At 42.1% G+C, this 17,807-nt stretch overlaps 1 protein-coding gene across 3 annotated transcripts in view; it reads right to left on the bottom strand.

Moving 5' to 3' along the window:
* Armh4 (armadillo like helical domain containing 4) overlaps positions 1 to 17,807 on the bottom strand; it is an 89,835-nt gene that overhangs the window by 8,119 nt on the left and 63,909 nt on the right. The gene's annotated exons all lie outside the window — the stretch shown is intronic.

Here is a 17,807-nt window from a genome sequence, read left to right as displayed (position 1 = left end):
TGACTTTCAGTGTTACATTGGTGCTTCAGTGAGCTTGTCATTTCCGCACAGAAGACTGCGTGGGGGAGACGGTGCATCTTCATTTTATCTTTACTATCAAGCAAAAGAATTCAGCAAACAAATTAAAGGCAAAAAATGAGGTTTCTTTACACTCCCCTTTCTTTCTGGGAGTTTTCAACAAGAAGAGGTGGACACTGAGCTTTTTCCTGAAGAGTCGGAGAGTAAATGTATGAACTCAATATGGCTGCGGTCATTCATAGCTACCCGTGCAGCTGCTGCAGTACAAAAGCAACCCTGGACGATTTATAAGCAAATGTGCTCAGCTACGTTCTAATGGACTCTGTTTATAGACACCGAGATTTGAATTTTATGGAATAGTTATGTCATAGTCATTTTCTTTTAAAGACAAATTAAAATATAAAAAAATGTTTGCTCACAAGTTATGTAAAAACAGGAGGCCAGTCAGAGTTGGCCATGAGCCATAATTTGGGACCCCTGGAATAAGAATATTCTACTCAAGAAGTCAGCACCTCCATTTGCAATCTGACACCCACAATAATGTATTTGGTCATGCCGACATGGCTATGACTATTTCTTCCAAAGCACATGCATTCTAACATGTGATCCATGAGTCGACAAGCATGAGAGTCAGATAAACCTGTGCTCACAAGCCAGCTGTGGTGGCTCCTGTCCACAAGCTCAGCAATCAGGAGGCTGAGTCATGAGGACTGTTCAAATTTAGGGTAAGCCTCAACTACAGTATGAGACTGTGTCTTATAAAGTGAGATGTGTGTGCTCATAGAAAACATGGCGGAACTGGGATTCAGAGAAACTAAGAGATGCCTGCAGTCAACCGGTGAATGCTCACAGGAATGCCAGCCTGAATTCTCAGAGTGAGACTTTTCTGTCACCCATCCCAAATGTGGAGATACCCTTGGCTTTCCTTTAATTGGCATCAACTTCTCAGGGTTGTTCTTCCCTCATTGCTCTGTGCCACCTGGTGCAGACAGATGAGGTGACTATCAAGATAGGATCACGTTTATAGGAAAGTCAGAACAAACACATCTAGGAACTTCAGAACCAGGCCAGGACTTGGTGCTTGTAGGAGTGAGTCCACCCAGAAGGGATGTCAGCTGCTGACCCTAGAGGAAATAAGGAGCCTGAAGACCCTCAACCCCCGCAACACAAAGAAGAAGACAATAGATGCTCCAGGAGACCACTGTGAAGATTAGAAATGTCATATGTAAAATTACAGCATAGAATCAGATATAGAATTCAAACAGGGAGAAGAAAGACAATGAAATCTGGGGCTTGTGTCACTGTATCTCAAATATAAAGCAGATTTCAATGTAAGCAAGAGAATATTCAAAATGCATTCACTAATTCCATAAATATTTGCTATGTATATGATGTTTGGCCAAGCATTGAGCCCTATTGTGTCTATAATAAGTTAACAGATGCTATGAGACCTAGTTCCAGTGAGAAAGGGGGTCAGTTCTCAAGTCTCTAAGAGGTGGATGACAGGAAGCAGTGTGGGCTTTGAGAAAGCGAGGAACGGAGTCCAGAAGCAGGAAGTTGTCTGGGTATTATACAGAGAAGATGACGGCGCAGCTGGCACAGGGTGACTACTCTCAGAGCAGAAGGACAGGAGGCAAAGATCAAGGCTGGATTTAAGGCACCCGTAGGCTTTTCCACTATAAGAGACTCATGGCCAAGAGGAGCAGTTTCAACTTGTTCCTCTCCTGGAAAGCAGCTACCCATGTGTGAAGTCTGTGGAGTAAATTGTATGGAGTCTGTGATGGCCAAGTTTCAGGATTTGTTTGATTGGTAATTTTCAGTGGTGTGTGTGTGTGTGTGTGTGTGTGTGTGTATGCTTTATGTATACTCCTGCCACAGTGCATGTCTGAAAGTCAGAGGACAACTACTACCTGGGGGATTTGTTTCCTCCAAGCATGTGGGTCCTAGGGATCAAACTCAGCTCAACAGGCTTGGTGGCAAGTGCCTTTACTCACTGAGCCATCTTGTTCGTCCATGGTGGTTAGTTTTAGTTGTCCGTTTGATACAATGAAGACTTGCCTGGTGAGAGAGTCTCAGTGAGGTTGTGTCTAGATCGGACTGACCTGGGGGCAAGTGTGCAGGGGTGTATCTAGACCAGGCTGACCTGTGGGCACATGTGCAGGGATGTATCTAGACCAAGCTGACCTGTGGGCACATGTGCAGGGGTGCGTCTAGACCAGGCTGACCTGTGGGCACGTGTGCAGGGGTGTGTTTAGATCAAGCTGACCTGTGGGCACGTGTGCATGGGTGAGTCTATATCAAGCTGACCTGTGGACACGTGTGCAGGGGTGCATCTAGATAAGGCTGACCTGGAGGCATATATGCAGGGATGTGTCTATATCAAGCTGACCTGTGGGCACGTGTGCAGATTACCATTATTGCCTTAATTGAGGTTATAAGATTATAAGTCTAAAATAGATAATAAGTCTAAAATGTTTTAGACAAAGGTCTAAAAATAGTTTAAAAACTTGTCCCACGCAGTGTCTACAGAGTGGAATAAAATTTCAGAATATTTTTTAAAGATTTTATATGTATGGGTGTTTTGCCTGCATGTATGTCTGTATGCAACATGTGTTCCTGGTGTCCATGGCATCCAGAAGAGGGTTCCTGATCCCCTGGAGCTGCAATTTCAGATGATCGTGAGCTACCATATAGTTGCCAAGACTTGAACCCAGATCTGGAAACGCAGCCAGTGCTCTTAACCACTGAGACGTCGCTCCAATCCCTCAAGGTGAAGTTATTTAAAGCAAAAGAATTATCAAAGTCTGAAACTTCAAGTCCTGTATCCCCGTGAGCCTCCCACAGGGGATGTTCTCCCCACAGCCCCAGAGGAAAAATACTACGTGTAACTAAAGTAAGGAACATCAAAAAAGTAACCAAATTAAATAACAAGAGGCAGAATTAAGGACAATATCTCTTTTATTCTCTATCTCTCTTGAGACTTGCAACATTATATATAGTTTTGAACTACTTCTAAATTAGGGGGAAAACACATTTTAGCCCCCACAAAACTCTGCAAACCTTTGCAACTGGAAGTTGGTAGTAAATTCCTGACTGTGAGGGGCCAGAGAAGTTGAGGTCTTTCCACTCGGCAAGTTCCCTAGATGACAGGTACAGACACTAGTCCCACTGAAGCTAGTTTGTGTTTCAAAATTTAGTTTAATGGAATTTGAAAAGCACAGCACTCAAAGAAGACCACCGTTCTCCGTCAAGTAGGGATGGATAGAAGTATCCAGACCAAAAGTAGGCTTGAATAAAGGCCACATAAAAAGTCCTCAGCTGATATACTCCCTGGTAAGAAGCTGAAGGGTTTTTGTCATAAGATCAGGGCAAAAAAAAAAAAAAAGGATCAGGCACACAAGAATGCCTAATGTTGCCACTTCTGCTTGATACAGTAGCTGAAGTCCTAGCTGGTGGATTTAGATAATAGGGAGAAAAGGCTGTCTACTTGGAAATAAGTTAAATGGGAAAATATAAATTAAAATCCACAGTCTTTTAAAGACACAACTCTAAAACTGTGCCATGCACATCCACACCGAGAGGTACAAATGCACAGGTGCATACCCACAAATGCACACAGGCACACATATGCATACACACACTTATGAAGGCGCACTAACACATGCATAAACACACATGCATGCATACACACAGAAACACAGACATACACATATAAAATCTGGAAGTATAGTGATATTTCATTAGCATTTTAATAAATAAAACTTGCCTGAAGACCAGAGTAAAACAGCCCCACTGGTCAGTCTTACAGACCAGGCAGTGATGACAAACACATTTAATCCCAGTAGCCACACTAGTTTGCCATAGAAACCGGGTGGTGGTGGTGCACGCCTTTAAGCCCAGCCCTAGAGAGAATTATAAGACGGGAGGACACAGCTCTCAGGCTCAGGCTCGTTCTGAGATTCCTGGAAGCAGGGTCACTATTATGGACTGAGGTAGAAGTAAGAGCCAGTGACTGGCTGTTTTGCTTTTCTGACCTTCAGGTTGAACCCCAAATTTTGTCTCTGGATTTTTATTAAGCTTGTTATATGGAAGAACTTATAATTGGATTGAGCAAAGTTACTGGATACTAAATAAACATGTTGATTGTTGAAATTTCCAGAGTTCAACAATCTGTTGATTCACTGAGCTCTTCATCAAAACTCCAATATTATTTTTCACAGAAATTGAAGACACAACCTAAAATCCATATGAAACAAAACAAAATATTTGAAAAACCACGTATCTGGTAAAGAGTAAATACCCAAATTGTATGAGACTAAAATGGCTCAAAAGCAAGAAGGGAAATCCTTTAACTTAAAATAATCCCAATACTCAGAAGGCAGCGACAGGGGGATACATTCAAAACTAGCCCTGTCTATTTAGCAAATTCCAGGCAACTTGGGGTTACATAGTGAGACCATATCTCAAAACAACAACAGCAAAGTTGAAAAGGGAATAAGAGCTGAACAGACATTTCTTCAGAGGACAGCCAATAAGAATATGAAAAAAATATTCAGCAACATTGACTTTATTCACTTTTTCTGTTGTTCTAACAAAAGGAGCAGAGGCTGGGAATGATAAAGAGGCTTATTTTAGCTCAGAGTGATGGTACAGGTCAAGAGCTGGTTGTCTAGTGATGGTTCTACAGCTTGTTCAAGAGGCCACCATAAGGAGGGCTCTGTGGGTTAAAGCAACCACACTTGAGTGTATGTAAAGGCTTTGCTGAGTTATGGAGGAAAAGGCTTATGAAAAGCGGGAGAGGATCCTTACCTGACTCCTTGTTTATCTTCTCTTCTCTGCCTGCAATCTTTGACAAATGTTCTCTTTTTTCTTGCTTTATGTGTGTCCCCTCCTGACTGTCAGCTACCCTCTGTGTGTTTTGTGATCCCTGTCTGTCTTTGCCCCTTACTCCCTCTCAGGAAGGGAACTGGGGTGGTGGATGTTGAGTGCATGCGTTCCTGTCTCTCCTGTGAGGCTCTCTCATCCAGACAGAATAAGCTAGAGTATAGTTTCATCTTAGCTTGTATATTTCCAGCTCTTTGTGTGTCTGGAGTCACAGCACCTGAGTGCTCCTCTGGGCAACACCCCCCCCCCCCGAGAGGCAGAAACCCTGGGGTGAAACTTAAAACTCAGAATGAGCAATACGGAGGGCACTTAGTGTGGAGACTGATGCATGAGCCATGCCAAAAGCACAAACTACAAAAGCCCCAAGGAGGAAGAAAGAAATGAGGTAGAACATCCACGAACAGATTTATTATGGCTAAAAAGTGTCCTGCATCAGTTCCTGTTCTCATCAGTGACAAAATACCTCAAAGAAGCAAGTTAAGGAGGGTGATTTACTTTCCCTCATGGTTTGAAAGGTGACAGTCTGCCACAGTGGGTGATGCATACTGGAGCTCATGGGAGTGGGAGAATTAGGGTTCTCACATCTCAACAGATCAGGAAAAAGATCAGGAAGTGGAGCTGGGCTACATATATCTCCAAGGCCCACCCTTCATTAACCCCTTCCCTCTAGCTAAGTCCCACTTCCAAAAGTTCTACAACCTCTCAAAGCACCTCCAGGAGTTGGGACTAAGTATTCAAATAGAGCCTGTAGAGGACATTTCACATCCAGATCACAGCTTGTGGCCATGCGGAAATCCACACCGAAAGAGTCTGCGAATCACTAGCATATTGGTAGAAATGAATCAAGAAAATGGATAAGATAACCTTAGGGTACAATGCATATATTAGTTAAGGTTCTCCAGAGAGGCAAAACTAGAGATGGCAGGGGTGGGGGGAGACCAAGAAGGAAAGGAAGAGTGGAAGAGGAGAGAGGTGGGGAGAGAGAGCTGTGCTTATAACGAACTGCTCATAAGATTCTAGAGGCTGAGTCATCCTATTGCCAGCTGACAATCAAGAGCAGTGGTAACTTGGTTACAGGTCCAATCCAAAGGCCTTTTATCTAATGGAACTCTAACTGAAAAAAATTCCAGTAAGTCTGGATTTGTAAAATATTCCCTTTCTACACAGCGTTGTGAAAATATACATCACAGCCTGGTCCATTTAGTTCATATTCCATTCTGGACGGCTCATAAATGCACCTCTGTAGTGCAGCACGTATCAGCAATTTTTTTCAATTATTGTAAGACTTAAGTATCTTTTGCCTGAATCAAGAGAAAGGGAAGTTTGTATTTCTCCAAAATATAAAATGACAACCATACACTGGTTCTTGGTTTATCAAAGTGTATCCACCTAAATTTCAGGGTGTTTCTACCCAGTCAAACCAAATGAAAACCAGCCCCCCACTCTCTCTGTTGCTTAGTTTTCCTACTTACACACAGCACTTAATAAGAAGGAAACTATCGCGCTGTATTAAATGTGTGTTTAAAAAAGAAAAGGTAAACACTGAATTTGTTTGTCTATGGATTAGTCTCTAGAGATCCCAAATCTACCTGCCTTCAAGTCACATGAACCCCTCCTATAATCCTTCACTCTTCACATAACTACACAACAGCAAGATCCCAGCAGGCAGAATGACCTTCTCGGCACAGGGCTAATTGAGCAGTAACTATGGGTTCAAGAAGCAATTAATTCTGAGGGCTCTGAAGTCATATTTACAGAGAAGGGCACCGAGAGGCCAGATAACCTAATCTCTACTTTCAAGTAGCGTTAGAAATATCTTTATTTACTGAGCAGTTAGTCTGATAAGATTCCAAGGGACTGGCTTAAAATCAACTTAGTACCTGCCAGGGTCATTTATTGATAACCGTGTTAATAATGACAAATTATATATGGTATTGTCACAACTTCTGTGATGAGAAGGTGGTCATAAACCTCAGCCACATGTAAACATATGGTGCCTAAATGAAGGAGATGCCCTTCCCTAAATGGAAGGCATATAACACCGCTTCCCATTGTTTAGCAGAAGAGCAACAGCTGATCAGCTCCCACCCTGCACAACTGAGAGAGGTGAAGGAGCACAGGTTTTCCACTCTGACTCCCTGAAAGTACCGCTGAGCAAGGGGGCTCATGATCTCTCACTCAGCAGTACTGACTTCTCCCCTCCTCAAGGCTTCTCCTCATGTTTTAACTACCTGATCTCTCTCCAGCCAGTGGTTAAGAACAGAAAATGCTTTGTTCTTCATTATGTTAATCAACAGGTGATGATTGCATGCATCTGTGGGGCAAAATGCAGGAATTTGGGATTGGCAGGCAGTGTGTGATGTTCAAGTCCAGGGTGATTAGAATCTCTCCCTCCTTAAAAATTTATGGTTTTGTGCTGGGAATTTTAGAACTCTTCTATAACTTCTGTGAATATTATTTTAAGACATGTTACATTTGCTTATGCTGTGGGACATTTGTATGATGCAAAAGATGTGTTGCATTCTTTTATATTGCATTTGCTTAACTCTAGGATGTTGTGTTACTGTGCCTGTCTAAAACACCTGATTGGTCTAATAAAGAGATGAATAGCCAATAGCAAGGTAGGAGAAAGGCTAGGTGGGGCTGGCAGGCAGACAAAATGAACAGAAAGAGAAATCTGAGATGAAAGAGCAAGAGCCCAAGGAGAGGAGGATGCTAGGGGACCAGCCACACAGCTACACACAGCCATGGAGCAGAGGGAAAGTAAGATATGCGGAAAGAAGAAAAGGAAAAAGCCCAGAGGCAAAAGGTAAATGGGATAATTTAAGTTAAGGAAAAGTGGCTAGAAATATGTTACGGTTAAGGTAGGGCATTCATAAGCAACAGTAAACCTCTGTGTATGTATTTACGAGGGAGCTGGGTGGCAGTCTCCCAAAAGAGTAAAAAACCCCAACAACATAAACCTTTGCAAAATATCTAAGAAATGTGACGCAGTTGTGTTTCTCTCTATATATATTATGTGTTTAAATGTACAACACTTCTGTCCTATTGTACTGGGGACACTAGACCTCACTCCTACATAAGTACAATTTGATTTTGTCCTATGATCTCTCGTATCTCCCATCCTTCTAGACTTTCCAGACTCTGGGAAGCACCATTCTATGCTCTGCTCCTCTGACATGATTTCTAGAGCCCACGTATCCATGAGGTCACACAGCACTTGTCTTTCTGGGCCTGGCTTATTTCATCAAACACAAACATCTCCAACTCCTTCCAAGTTGTCAGAGACTACAGAACTTCTTCCTTTCCTGACTAAGTAACACTCTAGCCTGCACAGACTCACACTCTTTATCCAGTAACATCCGTGGAGGCCTCAGTGACCCCATAGCCTGACCGGCATGAACAGCGCTGCCGTAAATGTAGGAGTTGCGTATTCTTTGATATGCTCACTCCATTTTCTTTACATACACACCCAGTTAGTGGGATGCTAGAACCCACTTTATTTTTAATAGAATGTTTTCTGTTTCCACAAGTTCACTGGAAGAAAAAAAAAAGTTCAGGTAAGCTGCTTAACAGAGACATGGATGTGAAACTCACACCCCTTGTTAAGCAGAGTTAAAGATCCCATTAGCCCTGCACACAGCCTTCCTCATGCTCAATTTCCATGTAGCATGGTAGAGCACATTAGCTTTAAGACAGAGCCACATGACACCACTCCTCTTTATATGACTTCTGGGTTTCAATGAAAAAAGCCATGGTTTGGACTCAGGGCTGAGGTTTATAGGACATTTCCTGGAAATAGCTCTCATCTAGAGTTTTGGACATAATGTTATTTAAACACACAAAGCGCCCACTTCCCACTGGTTTGACACAGGCAACAGGTGAAACCAATTATCAGCAGAGCGCTCAATGAGCACTAATATGGTTTTAGAGGCTGCTTCAGGCTTTGTTTTCCTAAAGTCACGCTTAAAATTTCATGCGGCTTCCCTCTCCAAAGTGCCAATGTCAAGCTACACTCTCAAGACAAATTAAGACCGATATCTGCCTAAGACACCTGTGCATCGATGGCTCAATGGAGGAACCTACAGTTCTGTAAGATAAACAAGTCTACAATACCCGAAGCCAACAGTAAAAGCCTTTTGCTAAAGTATAAGACAATGTTTTAACATATGCATGTACTGTGAAATGATTATTATAATGTGACATGTCTACATACATGATTGTACATTGCGTTTGTGTATGTGTTGAGAACACTTAAGTCCCATTCATTTAGAAAGTACCGCTTGTGTTAAGGGTTCTTAACAGAAAATAATGATGCTGATAAAGATGGAGGCAGGAAGAAACATTGGGAGGTGGCAACTTTATGATCTTGGTGTCAGGGTTGTGTATCTCCAAACTCATCAAGTTGTAGACATGAGTCATGTGCAGGCTTTTCTATGTTAAAAAAAAAGACACCCAAGCATCACAGTAAATATACCCAAGGGTGGAACTTGACTGCCACCTGAATGAGTTACTTGAACTCTCCCTGGGTTCTTGGTCCCCAGGGGAAAGCCCAGGGGTCTTGGTATCCAACACAAAAGAGCAGGTCAGGACATCAGACTTTGCCTTTTCCCTTTTCAGTTTCTTCAGCAAGGTTTCCCTGGGCTAATGGGAGCAGCTGCCCACTCACCGTGGGTGTTGCTTTCCTTCCCGTCTTTCTTAGCTGCTTGGAGCATGAGCATCTGTACTCACGGCTGGGTGTTTCCTGCATTCCTTTACTTTCCCTCCTGCTGGATCGTTTATTTCCTTCATGAGTTGGCATTTTTTTTCTTTTTTCTGTGAACATATTCTTCAGTGGAGGTTAATTTTCCACAGGGACCTTGAATTGAAGAAATGTGAAAACCTGTGGTGTGCTCACCAGGACCAGGGCCCTCACCTTCCTGGGATGGGTGGTCCCAGACTCCTTTCCCACGTGGACATTCTTGCATCATCAAGTTAAGCCTGGAATTTCCAGTGTCTTTTCTTCCTCACTCACAGTCAGAAACTGAGGAAGCGGGGGTGTCCTCCTAGGTTTTCAGGCCTCGGTATGGTGGTACTCTTTCCCTGGGAGTGGGAGCAATGTTCACGGAGCATGTCCATTGTTCAGGAGCTCCAGCTCTGCTACATGCCCCACACCAGCCAAAGGCCACATCTCTTGATAATGTTTTAAACTCTTTGTTTCATCCCAGTTTCTGTGTTTGGTCCATTGTCTCCACACCCACAGTCCCCCACGCATCACCTGGGAGCAACACTGCTTGGGCTTCACATTGCCTCTTCTGGCAACAAGGGATTACTTGTCAAGACCAGGCATGCACACTGTCATGATCAACATGCTTTGAGAACACTGGGATTTATCCAGTATTTCCCTGCATTCTAGCAGAAGGTGAGAATCCACAGTCACCCATTCCACCCCACTGCAAAAACTAGAGATTCGGGTTTAACGTCAAACTAGGTACTTTAAAAAAATCTGGAACAACATTCTTGTAGCCAAAATGGGAGTTTTAAAGAGATAACTCAACAGCATTCAACACGTTTCCGTACTATGCAGCCACTACCTCTAATGAGTTCCGAATTACGTTAGCACATCAGTCTGAAAGAGCTGCCCCACAACATCCCCAGGAAATACTAATCTGCTTCCTGACTTGCACATGTTCAGAACATGGCATATGAATAGACCTATATAGTACACAACACTGTGTCTGTCTGTATTTTTCTGCTTAACATAATATTTTCTAGGCCCAACCCTACAACTAAGTAGCATTCATGCAAACAGCCAACAAGCACATAAAAATATGCTGAGTGTCCTGAGTCATTAGAGACATGCAAATCAAAGCCTAAGTGAGACACTACTTCACGACCGGTTTAAACCAGAAGGCCTGTTTAAAAGGACAGGACCTGACACGTATTGATTAAGATAGAAATTGAAACCACTGCAGAAAACAACCTGTCTGCTCCCTAAAAGCTGATCATAGAATTACCACACGACTTAGAATTCCCTCTTAAGTACACACCTAAAGGACTGAAAACAGATTTTTAAGCAAATGTTTGGTGACAAATATTATCACCAGAACCATTCATATATCCAAATGAATGAACAACTCAAATATCTACCAACTAACAGACAAAACACAAAACACAATGGCATGTTGTCCAGCCATAAAAATGAACTCTTTTTACTCCACGAACCTAGAAATTATTGTTATAAGTGAAAGAAAATGAAAGTGCTCAATAATAAAAGATGGGGCAAAGAATGATCTGTATCATTCCAGAAGTCAAGGAAGTGCAACCAAGAAAGAGCAGAACTCATATTCCATCCACACATGCTCAACCCACCTTGCCTCAGTCCCTAGGGATGGCCCCCATGCTGTCCTCTACTGGAGCAAAGGGGGCCAGTGCAGAGGTGTTCTTACTGAAATGATCTGTTTAAGCTGTTTCTCTGGAGTGACAGTATCACCTAGAGTCAATTCTGAAAGAAAAAAAAAAGCAGCTGAGCTAGAATCAGTGCTATATGCCTGATTCATCTTTTCTTTTTTTTAAATCTCTCCTTGTGAAATACACCTGTGTATAGTATTACACATAATATGTGTGGTACCATTATAGTCATTGTCAAGTATGCAGCTTGATGACATTAAATATACCAAAGCTGCCGTCATCCATCCTACCATTGACCTCCAAATAACGGCTCCCTGTCTCCTTTCTCTGAGCGACCACTGATTTACACTCTTCCTTTATGACTCTGGCCTCTCTAAACCTTCCATAACTAGAATCATACAGTATTTGCCCGTGTGACTGCCGTGTTCTATCTACCATATTGTCCTCAAGAGCATCCATTGTGTACTGTGTTTTCTAGTCCCCTCTCTTAAGCCTGAATGATACTCCACTCTAGGTATAAAACACATTTGGCTTATCTATTCCTGGTGATGGACACAGGTTGCTTCTAAATTTTAGGTATTCTGAATAAAGCTGCTATATGCACATTAGCATGAAAATAATCTTCTCATGACCCTGCTTTCAATTCATTGGGGGTATTTAACCAGAAATTGAATTAGGTTTGTAATTTGATATACTTCAATAAAATTAGAAGAGTTCTACAATGCAGCCAATATCTATTGAGACTCTAATGAGGACCAGGTGATGTGCTAGAAAATAATGACAAAGCCTTACACAGTTAGGGTTAAAAGAAATTGAATTCTCTCTCTTTTATTTTCAAGCATGCATAATTAAACCCCAAATCTCTGAGCATCAATTAGCTACTAGAAATAAAATCTGATTGTCCCTGAGATTCATTTCCACATGCACTTATGGGTTGTCCGGCGTCAATGGCCCCAAAGTCACCTATCCACCAAAATAGATCTGTTTTTACCCAATAGCAAACGAATCCTGAATCCTTTACAGATGGATCAGCTAGAAGCCTTTCATTTAACTGGCAATATAACTATCCACATTATTAATAATACATTTATTTTCTTTATAATATAGGAGCCTAAAGGCCATTAACACTGTGGTAAGTTACAAATGTGCATTAAGAAGCTAAGCAAGTAGCAGCCACTTTCCCTGTGGGACAAAGTTACAGAGAAAATTTCCCAAGATTATTTGTGTGAGGTTTTATCTTCGACAAAGAGGGTTTTGGAGCAGACTTCAGCAAGAACATCCATCTCTAGGAACATCTAATGCTGAGAAAGCTTATTATTATTATTATTATCATCATCATCATCATCATCATCATCATCATCATCATCATCATCATCATTATTAAGACAGAGTCTTTCTATTTAGCTCTGACTAACCTAGATCTCACTGTATAGACCAGGTCATTTTCAGACTCATAGAGATCCAGCTCTCTGCCTTCCAAGTACTGGGATAAAAGGAGTACATCACCACACCTGCCTGCTCCCAAATTTTTAATGCCAACCATGGTAAACTAATACACATTAATTCAAGACCTGGTTATTCACAGAAAGAAAATGATCCCCAATGGACACTGGACAAATGTTTCCTGAACAGTCTTCCTTTTCATTGGCTTCTGCCACACTTCTTCCTAACTGCGCTGCAATGAGCCTTTACCTTGTCCCTCAAATGCATCCTCATTTCCTTCCAAGCCATCATTGCCCAAGGCAATTTGATGTAATTACTTTCTGCTTAAAATCCCTCCAAAGCTTGTTGTCCCTAATAAAAAGGTATAGCTATTAAAATTGCCTCACAAAATCCTATGTAATTTCAGTTCTGTGAGCAAAGCCTGCCTCACTTCCAAAACTTCACACCCACTCTACCCTCTGTCTCCACTTTGACCCATACTATCCTGCCCCACCCCCCAAGCTTCTGGGGCCAACACATCTGTGCAGCACAGATGCTTCCCCTGCATGACTCCCAGATAATAATGAATGGCAGGTTCCAGTGATAGTTCATTCTTGTGGACAGAAGAGCCTTCTCATCAGCAACGAGGGCCCAAGAACTCATAGCCAACCTTGTCCAAACTGTTTGAACTGAAATACCATCTGAGTCCTTTTCCACTGGGAAAGAAAGATGAATGTTGTCAGAACCAAAATGGAGTCATCAAGAAAAAGTACTACCAATAAAGATTGCCTGACAGTAACTATGCAAATGACTTTACCAGTTTACCATCTACAGACTTCCTTGGAGGTAGCCACAACCTCATACAGAAAGTACTTCTACAAGGCCATCAGCCCAAAAACTACCTATTTATCCTTGGACCGAGGCCACTGTTATTAATCACCATGGCCATAGAGTACTGTTTCAAAAGTACCTGATGGGATCTTCATCATTTTTGTCTTTTAACCATTTCCTCTTGCCTCAGCCTCTCTTAAAAAGGTCACAGTTTATCATGGGATGGGTCACCAGCATAATGATCTGCTGATCCCAAGTGAATAGCATGGCTCCCTGGGAAATCCTTAGTTGATTCTTTAATTTGGTTTGATACTCCTTAGTCCTTTTCCTTTTGGCCTTTCTTTTGAGGTGGGTTAGATATATTTAAGGAAGAAGGGGGGTCGCAAGAAGGGAAAGAGTCTCTTTCCCCTGGCATATAGTTTGCTTTTCTTTCTGAGAGTTCAAGCTACTCCGACACAAGTGGTCAAGTCAAAATTGCCTACAGCGATACTTCCTGATTTTCTTTTGTTTTCTTTTTAAAAAAATGTTTTAATTGAGCTATACATTTTTCTCTGCCTGCTCCCTCCCTCTCCCTTCCCTTTAACCCTCTCCCATGATTCCCACACTCCAAATTTCTAATTTACACAGGAGATCTTGTCCTTTCTACTTCCCCTGTACATTATTCCATGTATGTCTTTCTTAGGATCCTCTTTGTTGTCTAGGTTCTCTGGAGTTATGAACTGTAGGCTGGTTTTTCTTAGCTTTATGTCTAAACCTACTGGTTTTCTTAAAGACACTGGAAACAAGGATGTTAAAACAAGTGAACTTAGGGCTGGAATGTTTGTAACCTTGATGCTTACCATGTTAGATCTCCTCTTGAGAGTGGAAAGACAGGGGATAGTTTAGCCACTTGGGACTTCACTTGGATTGGGCCATATACACCTCTCTCTTCTAATAATACACTTGACAGACGGAGACCTTTACCTTCATGAACTAAACACACACAGAGATCCCTCTCCAAACAACGTACCTAGCAACCTGTTAGCAACTGAGGGTGCCCATGTGCATCAAGCTGCATGTACATCCATCCCTGGACAATAGAATAAGTTTCTTTTCTACCTGGAGACCATCAGTTTTCTATTTAATTACAATCCAGTTATGTGTGGAGAAAAGGCTAAGGGGCTGCTCCAATCTGAACTGGTGTAGGGTGCATATAAAACAAGGTAACTGTGCTTTCTTTTTTTTTAATTTTTTTATGTACTTTTTAAAAATTTTTTTTAAATTTATTTATTTATTAAGGATTTCTGCCTCCTCCCCGCCACCGCCTCCCATTTCCCTCCCCCTCCCCTGATCAAGTCCCTCTCCCTCATCAGCTCGAAGAGCAATCAGGGTTCCCTGACCTGTGGGAAGCCCAAGGACCGCCCACCTCCATCCAGGTTTAGTAAGGTGAGCATCCAAACTGCCTAGGCTCCCCCAAAGCCAGTATGAGCAGTAGGATCAAAAACCCATTGCCATTGTTCTTGAGTTCTCAGTAGTCCTCATTTCTAAGGGAATGTTTAGTGGGGGAATTTTCTATTAGCCATCTTATGCCCATGCATAATTGGGTATACATATGTTTAAAGTCAGATGCATTATGGGAAGGGACATGCACATTAGAGAAAAGGCCATACAACTTTAAAACTGTCAATCAAAATAGTCATCCAAAATATGTCCTTAATAACCAATTCCTTCTTCCATTAGAACATATAAAAGGAAGCAGGACGTTGCCTAGGGCTCCGGAGCACCCTCACTCCTGTGTCCTGCTCTCCTTCGTGACAGTGCACTTCCTTCTTGTTAGTGCTGCCGCTGTGCTGGGATAGAGCATTCTTTCTGATTTACAATCTGTGTGTCCCTGTATTTGTTTCTTAAATAACCCTACCAAGAACCTGGAATCACCCAACCAAAAGCAAGGGTCTCATCCCTACATCAAAATAGCTTGGTGCCTCATAAAAAGACCTAATCATTTCATTTTCAGAAGCACATTCTTTAAGAAAGAGGAAAACCTGCTCCTGTAACTTACTTAACTTTTAAACTTTGATTTTTTTTCTTTTAAATCTAGCAAATCATACTATTTGAGGAATATAACTTACAAAGCCACAGCACCATATAGATCACTGTAGTAAAGACACGTAGCCCCACCTCCCTCCCCACCACCCACAACTCAATCAACCGTTTGTCTTTTCCCAAGGTGACTGCCTACTTTATCAACTCAGTAGCTCTGTTTCGTTCTGGCTTATCTGAAATCCTTCTCTGCAGCATAGCACAGCTTTATCTAAGTGGGAAAGGGCTCCCCAGCTGTGACCTGGGTTGCAGCCAAAAATGACACAGAAGTGGGACCTTCTCTGCAGTGTGCATGTCCGTGCTTTCCTGACCTCGCAGCTTCTCCTGTCTTTCCAGGTGTTGCCTCACAATAATCTTTTCCACAAGCAAACACATCTCAGTTCTCCTCAGAGAACTTAATAAGACCTAATTCTCTTTTAGCTAAAATGATCAAAAATTGAAAGTCTTACATGCTGGATTCTATTTAGATTTGTTTATTCTGAAGATATGTGGACACATTGCATTCATAATAGTTTACCAAAATTTAACTAGTTTTGGGAAAATAAAAGTCCTTGCTTGTGCCATTCTTCTTTGCTCAGGCTCCGAAGCAGCTGGAACCTCAGGCACCCAATACCACACTTGGCTTTGCAAAGAATTTTTAAATTAAAAATCTTTCTCTTTGACTCTTTGTTTTCTAAAAAGAGGTCCATAAAGTGGCCTCCTCGAATGGATAACTACGGCTCACTAAGAGCCTGAGACAAAAAGAAGAGGTTGCTTCTGTGCCAAAACAGAACTGATAAAACAGAACTCAAAAGGTATCTGACATCCCACTCCTGCCCAAGAGCCTCTCAGTCTCAAGTCCATGGGTTGTGGATCAGTAAACACACCCAGACTCCTAAGGCATGGTGGACAAATTAGTGCCACTGCATGGTGAGATATGACAGCATTGCAGAGGTGATGGAGAGGATGAGAACCGTGATAAGCAGAAGATGGGAGGGATGTGGTCAACGGCTGTGGACAGCAGGAAGCATGTCTCTGTTCCACCCTCTTAATACTGGTGATTTCAGGTATGATATCAAGAAGAGTAATATAAGGACCAATCGGACCCATTTGGTACACTGAGTTACAGTGGTGATGAATCACCCTGGTAACCGCCATGGTTTCTAACTGGTTATGTCCTTTGCACTTCAAGCCAGTTTATAGAGGATAATTCGTTCTACATAATAAAACACTCTAAGTTTCCCTAAGCAAAAAAAAAGAACCATTAAATTGTATAACTCAAAAATGACATGGGAATTCCATACCCTGTGCCACCCATCTGGAGTTGTAGCTCTTAGGGGGCAGGGGCAGGAAGAACAGGGGGATCAAAATCCTCTTCGGGGACATAGCAAGTTCCAGGAGAGCCTGCTTACAGCCACAGATTCCCCTTGCTGCTCCACTCCAATGCCTGAGTTATACCTCTCCCGCCCGGGGAGCCATCCATATGCTGAGTTATTCTACTTCAATTCTGCCCTTGACAATTACATCGAAATGGGACTTTTCCTCCAAGATCACTTACGGAAATTGCCATGTTAATTCTCATCACTCTCCTGGACAGTGGGAAATGGACGAGTATCATTATTTCATTTTTGAAGGTGAAGACCAGAAAGGATGCAAAGAACAACCTTGACAGCATTACCTGATCAACTTGGCAAAACTACAGATGCACGGACTCCACTCAGCTACAACTCACGTGGGTTTAACAAATGGCCCAAGGAACTGTTTTTCATAATCTGCCCGGCACAGTTTATGAGCTGGCATTCCCTCTTAAATTTGAGAAATATATAGACAAATTCTTTCTACAGGATAAAAAGTCTTCTGGCCTTCCAGTGCTTACAAATTATTTTTATTATAATGTTATTTCAATAAATGCAGAAGTCTATATAAAAATCTCACTAATCCTGACAGTTCGTCTATATGAGAATAAAAATAAGTCAACTTTGCTTTCGGTCTGCTCAGTGTTGGTGAGTCCCAGGAGGCCCATGTTCCCCAAACCCTTGGACCTGGCTTTACTCAAACTCTTAACTTCCTTTCTCCTTTCTTGTTGGTCTGGTCATAACCAGTAGTGATAAAACAAGAGAGAGTGCATTCTCTTAGGAAAGCAATACTCAAGGAAGAGCTGCAGATTGGTACAGATGCACAGACGTAGAATGAACCTAAAACAG

This window comes from Microtus pennsylvanicus, chromosome 15 (genome assembly GCF_037038515.1).
Source record: "Microtus pennsylvanicus isolate mMicPen1 chromosome 15, mMicPen1.hap1, whole genome shotgun sequence".
Taxonomy (NCBI): Eukaryota; Metazoa; Chordata; class Mammalia; order Rodentia; family Cricetidae; genus Microtus; species Microtus pennsylvanicus.
This window is presented reverse-complemented; position numbering and strand designations above follow the sequence as displayed.